The 7,726-nt window shown below is 47.6% G+C and overlaps 1 long non-coding RNA gene across 1 annotated transcript; it reads left to right on the top strand.

The window, feature by feature from the left end:
* The first annotated feature begins 6 nt into the window (after nt 1–6).
* On the top strand, nt 7–7,436 carry LOC102254829. Its single transcript, XR_314327.2, has 3 exons — nt 7–488; nt 5,221–5,317; nt 6,832–7,436. It is a non-coding gene; the product is annotated as an uncharacterized LOC102254829 (long non-coding RNA).
* Nucleotides 7,437–7,726: the final 290 nt, after the last annotated feature.

Raw genomic sequence — 7,726 nt, 5'->3', positions numbered from 1 at the left:
TGACGGCCCCTGGAGGGCGCCCTGACGCTCCGACCTGGGAGAGGGTGTCGCGTGGCCGCGCGGGGTTGTCCCTCCCACCTTCTCCGGAAAACGCCAATCTTCCCCGGTCCTCGCACCCCTGGCACTTCACCCACCTGGAGGCCATCCCCTTCTGGGTTTAATTGGCGTTTCCCTGCTTCCTGCTGAGGTCACTTTTCCATAAGTCTGTTGGCCATTTGTATTTCCTCTTTTTTTAAAGTGTCTCTTCTCGTTTTTTGGCGACCCCCCCCCCCCCCCCCCACACACACACACAGTTTAGATGTTGGTATGTTTCTTACTGGTTGGCAGTCCTTTCTGCCTCCTGGTTCCCGCTCCTTCCCTGTGGCATGGGTGTTGCACATGATCTCCTCCCACTCTGTGGCTCGCCTTTTTACCCTCTTAATGAAAAGGTGTCCTGATAAAGAGAAGATCGTGATTTTAAAGTCGTTGAATTGTATCTTTCCTTTAAGGTTGGTGCTTTTTTTCCTTTTTTTTTTTTTTTTGGTAGAAATCCTTCTCAAGGTCTTGAGAACGTTATCTATTCTAGAAGGTTTGTTTGCTTCACACTTAGACCTGTCATTAGAGTCGCCATAGTACCTAGGTTTACGTCTCTTCTCCTAGCATCTGAAGTGTCTGTGAAGTTTCCTTAAGCTTTTTTTCTGGGAGAGAAGTTAATAGCACTTCTTTGCTAGTTCTGATTCTGGCCCTTGTAGACGGATGGGTTCTGGTGTGGGATGGAGAAACAAACGGAAGAGCCGGGTCTGGGCCCAGCGTTCACACCCACGGGCCAGGCCAGGTGGCATCTATCCTCAGTGCCCTGCGCCCCGGGGAGCTGTGGGGAGCTCATCGGAGCTGAGGCTGGGGCACAATGAGGGTCCAAATTGCCAGGGCAGATCCACTGCGGCGGCGGCGGCGGCGGTGGCGGCAGTCAGCGGAGCTCTGTTTCTGTGCTGGGAAGACAACTGTGGGCTTTCGGATCGAAAACATCCCTCTGAAGCAGGTTAATAATGAGCTTTGTGTGTGTAAATGATTGTAAAACACAGCGAAAGACATGTTAGGTACAGTCGGTTTGTTTGACAAGTTATATTTCTGGAGTCCAAATATATAGTATGTTTCTTCTACTGTTCGAGTTTACTGCCAGTAGAAATGCCTCGAGCTTTTGTCAGCCGGTGGCCGGTACGTGGTGTAGTGCAGAGCCATGCACAGAGCAGTGGAAGGCAGGTCCTGTGTGAGAGGGTTCTGGTCCACCAGATCCATCCAGAGACCCACGTGCCTCCTGGTACAGAAACGTCAGGGCGTCACTAAAGGTCTGAGTGCAAGTGTCACTTTGCTCCCTGGGGCATAGTTTATGTTCAGCAGATTAACCTGGGCTCTCTTTTATCTACTCCTGACCCTTGTACTTTGCTGTTGACATCAGTTTATCCTCCCCCCGCCCCCCCCCAGTAACCACCTTTATACACACAACGCACATAAACCCCAGTGGGTTTCAGTCTCCCCTTCCCTCTATCTCTCTCCCCCATTGAACCTTTTCTGCTCCAGGTGAAAGGGTCTATTGGCCAGTGTGAACTCCCAACAGTGCTAGCGTAGAGCCCAGCACATGGCAAGCACTCCGTAAACATTTGTGGAATGAACACTTGCCTTGGCCATGTTTGCATGACTTTGTATAACAAGGGCGAGGGCAGACAGCTGAGTTTCTTAGTGACTATCATTGACTTCCAGGCTTAGCCCCTTGTTTGTCTGTGATTTAGGTGTTAGGGATTTTTTTCTTTTAGAAACAAAAACACCACTTCTCTTCAAGGCATTGTTGCCTGTATTTAGATATGTGAATTAGGACGTGCACATGAACTTCTAGTTGCACTTTTCTATAGTTTCTGCAAGTTTTCCTTTGCCAAAGATAGAGGGGAGGGAAAGATTACATTTTTAGCTGCTTCATCTACCTACCACCTTACGTATCACAAGGAAAAACAAGTGTTGAAATTAATTAGCAGAGTGTAAGGAAGGAGCTATGGACACAGTGTGGGCCACCCTGGGAGCTGGGCACGCCTGACTGAGTGGTGAGAGGGGGTAGCCAAGGGCAAGGAGCAAGGAGCACTAGACTCAACACTGGACGTTGGCTCATTGGCTTTGCAAAGGGAAGGATGACTGTAAACAAAATCAAAGTAGAGATACCATGAATCACTTGTGATGAAGAGTTTACTCCTAACGAATAATAGTTTCTACAGAAGAAGTTAAAAATGGACAGTGGTTAACAAAGATTACACCATCAGAAAGAGCTGAGGAACGACCTAACTGCCTCTGTTTAACTCGTGGAGGTGGGGGAGGAGGTGGAGACAGACACGTGTGCAGGCCAGCTCTGCGACTCTGCCCTTTTGGCTCAGGCTCTTCCAAACGTTTTGCAATGCATGACTTAGCTGTTATTTGGGGAATTGAGGGAGACATGTTCATTCTGCTAATAAAGACTGAGTACCTATTATGTGTTAAGCAGTTATTAAGCCCTGGAAATTCCAATATGAGTAAGAAAGTGACTCCTTCAGAGAGCTCACAGTGTGGTCAGGAAGACAGCTGAGAAAATAATGACAGTGCAGCATGTGCGGGGTTAGAGTGCAGAACCTAGAGTATGAGAGAGCAGGGGCCTGGGCTATTCCCCTTTGTTCGGGAAGAGTTACCTTTGATGTAAGGCTGAATGAGAAGGACAGTGGAAGAAGGAAAGTCGCTAGGACATGTGGGACAGTGGGACTGTGTGGGGGAAGCCTAGGAGTCTGATGGAGTAGAGGAGGGCCTGCAGCAGTGAGTTCTGCCGAGGCTGAGGCCTGAAGGTTAATGGGAGCTGCGGCAGAAATGAGGCTACAAGGGAGGCAGAGCCTGGTGAGGAAAAGCCAGAGCTCTTTCCTGTGGCTGACCCTGGACTCCAGCCCGCGCAGCCTGGCATCAGTCCAGCCAGCCCTCTCTGTCCCAAACACTGGAGATGTATACAGTAATGTCCGTCATCCTGAAAGCAGCCCTCTATTCATCATTTGGAGTGGCACTGAAGCCAGTGTTTCTGGAACTCTGACTAAGCAGTGATAGACATGGCCAAGTGTCCCAATCCCAGAGAAGCAGAGATCATAATAATATTAGTAATATGTGAGTGCTCACTGGGTGCCAGGCACCATTGGCAGCGCTGGACATGCACCTACTCACTTCACCCTCCTTCGACCCAAAGAGGCAGGTGGTGGTGTTAGTCCCATTTTACAGATTGAGGACACAGGCTCAGAGGTTGAGTAACATAGTAAGTGATGGAGCTGGGATTTGAACCCCCTGTACCTGGCCTGGGAGAGAAGTGGCAGGGTTAGGATGGAGAAGAAACAAGAAATGAAAGTTAAAAAAAAAAAGCAAAAATTGCCCTAGCCGGTTTTTCTTGGCCCACAGACTGAAGGGTCACAGATTGAAGGGTCCCAGGTTCAATTCTGGTCAAGGGTACATACTTCGGTTGCAGGCTTGATCCCTGGCCCTGATCAGGCATGTGTGGGAGGCAACCAATCGATGTGTCTCACGTGTTGATTTTTTTCTCTCTGTCTCTCTCCCTTCCACTCTCTCTAAAAAAAAAAATCAATCAATAGAAAAATATCCTTGGGGGAGGATTAGCAACAACAAAAAGGCTGAAATGGGAATGAGGATTATCAGTTGTAAAGGCAGAAAAACACAGACCTTCTGACAACAATTGCAGAAAGTCAGCTCTGCAAAGTCTGAAAGGACTAGAGGTGGGGAGTGAAGTAGTCGGGGGAGAGGGGGAGAGCAGAGATCCCCAGGTCTGCTGTGCCAGACACTGAATTCAGGAAAATTGGTATTGAACTCTGTCACAGCACATGAGCACTGCAGGGACCTTGGAGAGCTCCTAATTCAATGCCTCTAATGTGGATATTGAGGCCAGAGAGGAAAAATATCTACAGTGTCACAGCCAGAACAGAATCCAGGTCTTACTACTTGCAGACTAATGTTTCTGCAGTTTGGCAGCCACTCATCCTCCTGCTAATACCCTAATTTTCCTCTAAGGAACCACCCTTTTGCTTCGCTGAGCCCTCGTGCCATGGGTCTTGGTCTGCTCTGGCTGCTGAAACAAGAACACCATAGGCTGGGTGGCTTACCCAACAAATATTTCTCACAGTTCCGGAGGCTGGGAAGCCCAAGATGAAGGCTGCAGCAGATCTGCTGTCTGGTGACAGCCTACTTCCTGACTTGCTATATCTTCACAGGGGAGGGGGCTGCAGCTGTCTCATACCTCTTATAAGGGCAGTACTCTCATCACGAGGGCTCCACCCCCATGACTTAATTACCTCCCAAAGGCCCCATCTCCAAATAGCATCCCACTGGGGATTATGAATTTGAGAGTAGGGAATGCAACTCTATAACCCATAACAACCATTCCCTCACAAGTTAGATTCCAGGTTAGACATAGGACTGCACGAAGCCATCAGGGTGAATCAGAGGCTTCTGCCTTTTCTCCCACTAGAGCTGGCCCATGTGAAGCCTCCCAGTCATCACAATCGGGGGGGAAAGTCGGTCTGCATCCTTGGAAAGGAGCAAGATCCAGGGGGAAGGAGGGAACCTAGGTCCAGTGACAGTTGAAGCCTCTACGAGCACTGTGCCTGGCCTTTCATCAGTCACGTCTCCTTTTTTGTTTTCTTTCCTTCTCCATCCTAACTTTGGGAATAACATCACCTACCTACCTCTCTGGGATGTCTGAGGGATGAAGTGAGAAGGTGTGTGCACAGCCCTTACATCAGTGCCTGGCACCAGCAAGCACTTGCATATTACTGGTATTCATATCAGCAACTTTGAACTAAGGTTCTTTCACACAAAAGAATCTGAACAAAACAGTGATCTGTTATTGCAACCACACCACACTGTATTCACAAAAGTGCATATTGAGTTAATTGAAAGGGAGGTTATCCTGGATGAACTTGGTTTAATTAGGTAAAAGTCTTTTTAAAGAGGGCTGCAGCTCTTTGAGGCTAGAAACTCTCCTGCTGGCTTTGCAGAAGCAAACAACTGTTGTGAGCAGCCTCTGGGGAGGGCCACGGGGCAGGGGACCACAGACCTTTAGGTTCCGAGGGCAGCCAACAGCTCACAAGAAGCTGGGGCCCTCAATCCTTAGCTGGAACTGAATCCTGCCAACAACTTGAATGGGGCTGACAGCAGATTCCTCCCCACTCCTACTTGCAGGTGAGAACACAGCCTGGCTGACTCCTTCTTTGTGAGACCCCGAGGGGAAGACTAGCTAAGTAAGCTGTGCCGACTGCTGACCCATGGAAACTGTGAGGTAATAAATGTGCATTGTTTTAAGTTGCTATATCTGTTGATAATTGGTGGTGTAGCTAGAAAACTAATATATTAGGAGAGTGCTAATATTTGGGTATGTTGTTTTCCCGGATCATAAAATGATGCTGTGTATGTGTTTTTGTCTGTGTAAGTAGAAACAGGTGAATGCAAGAGACCAATAAACAAAGTCAGTGGCCCCAGAACGAGCAGGAACTGTCAGCACTGGTGGTTACTCCTGAGAACCAGAGGTGCCTAGCCCGCTGCTCACACACAAAAGCTAGGTAATGAGCAGGTCAGCAGTGAGTTCCCAGATAATACACTACCCAGATGTCCTCAAGAGAAGACACACCACGAAGATGCAATCCTTCATTTCTTGGTGACATATTTATAAATGATCTTGCTCATTTTAATACAGTACTAAGAAGGCAAACATACATTTTTCACAATGCTAATCACGTCACTGTTTTGCAATGACAAGACTAGGCTAGCCAATCATAAAAACCCAAAGATGGGTTATGTACTACTACCAAGCAAAACTTTTAAAATGCGTTGTTGTAGGGGAGATACAAGGATGCAGAGAACTAAAACCTATGTGAAGGGTTTGAGCTTAATGCAACTTTAATCTGATGGGCTTGGGAAGAGCAATCTAGAGCCAGCCCTACCCAAGAATCAGGCCGTCTATAGCCAAAACTAGAGGTCTGGTGCATGAAATTCATGCACTTTGGGGGGGTGGTCCCTCAGCCCAGATTGTGAGAGGGCGCAGGTCAGGCCGAGGGAACCCACCAGTGCACCATTGGGGCCATGGAGGGACACGGGAGGGCTCCAGAGTGTGGCCGGCCCGTCTTGCTCAGTCCCAATCCACCGGACCCCAGCAGCAAGCTAACCTACCAGTCAGAGCATCTGCCCTCTGGTGGTCAGTGCATGTCATAATGAGCAGTTGAGCGGCCTTAACATATCATTAACATATTATGCTTTGATTGGTTGAATGGCCAACCAGACGACCGGACACTTAGCATATTAAGCTTTTATTATATAGGATGCCTTAACTCACTTGTTAGGGATGGCATTCTTTTTCATTGGGGCCTTCAACCCTGAAAAAATATCAAAGTACACATAGCAGTAACCCAAAAAAGGTATTTTTAAAAAAGTAAAGGAAATAATGGACATGTTGGTTAAATCCATGATGTTGATATTTAGAGTAAGAAGTTGGTTTTGTTACTGTTGCATTAGTATATGCTTGTTTTGTTAACTAAAATGTTTGCAGTATTCAAAAGAACCAGACATGCCCTAGCCAGTTTGGCTCAGTGGATAGAGCATTGGCTCATGGACTGAAGGGTCCCAGGTTCAATTCCGGTCAAGGGCACATACCTCAGTTGCATGCTCCTCCCCAGCCTGGGTCCTGGTCAGGGCGCATGCAGGACGCAACCAATCGATGTCTCTCTCACATTGATATTTTTCTATGTCTTTCCCTCTCTCTTCTACTCTCTCTAAAAATCAATGGAAAAATATCCTCAGGTGAGGATTAAAAAATAAAAATAAATAAGAGAACATGCCAAATGAGCAACATGGGAAGTCAGAGGAGGAAGGAAAGACTGGCCTGTGTGGTGGGTGCTTCTCGTGCAGGGGCACGAGATCTCGGCTGGAAGACAAAAGCATAGTGGAGAGCCATTGAAGGTTTACAGCAGGGAATGCTGGTAACCATGACTGAGCACATGGCTCTTAAAGATGATTCTTCTGATAGTTGGTGTGAAGGGGTTGCAGAGAGACTGGACGTGACGGAGACCTAGATCTGCTGTCACGAGATGGAAAAGAAGGCTGTGTAGCCTTTGAAAGAAAAAACACACATCTATACCTCCATAAGGCTGTTTTTAAAAAAGAAAGAACAAGACTACAGGTCCCAGTTCCCACATGTAGAAATAGAGGAAGGGGATATGTTTTCACTGAAACTAACGAGATGAAAGGTATGGATTTGGCTTGTAATCGTGAACTTGAGGTGACAGCTCAGATTTGGAAATGGATTCCTCAGACAATGTGGCATGTTGTATGCAGTTAAGAATTATTCTTCAGGAAAAAAAAAAAGAATTATTCTTCAGGAGAAACCAAGATGGCAGCATAGGTAAACACCAGAAATTGCTGCCTCGCACAACCACTTCAAAAATACAACTAGAAGACAAAACGGACATCATCCAGAACCACAGGAAGGTTGGCTGAGTGGAAATTCTACAACTAGAAGGAAAGAGAAAAGCACACTGAGACTCAGAGGAGGTGCGGAAGTAAAGTGCAGAGGTATGGAGGCGGAGGCGCGCGTGAGGAAAGGGCTGGCAACTGAGGACACAGTTGTCTTTTTCAATCGGGAGGGAGTCTCAAGCTCCCGACTGCTCTGAACTCCAGTTCTGGGCGAGTCTCTGGG

Source organism: Myotis brandtii, unplaced genomic scaffold, assembly GCF_000412655.1.
Source record: "Myotis brandtii unplaced genomic scaffold, ASM41265v1 scaffold6, whole genome shotgun sequence".
NCBI classification, from domain to species: domain Eukaryota; kingdom Metazoa; phylum Chordata; class Mammalia; order Chiroptera; family Vespertilionidae; genus Myotis; species Myotis brandtii.
The sequence above is the reverse complement of the archived record's forward strand: the minus strand, read 5'-3'. Positions and strand labels throughout refer to the sequence as shown.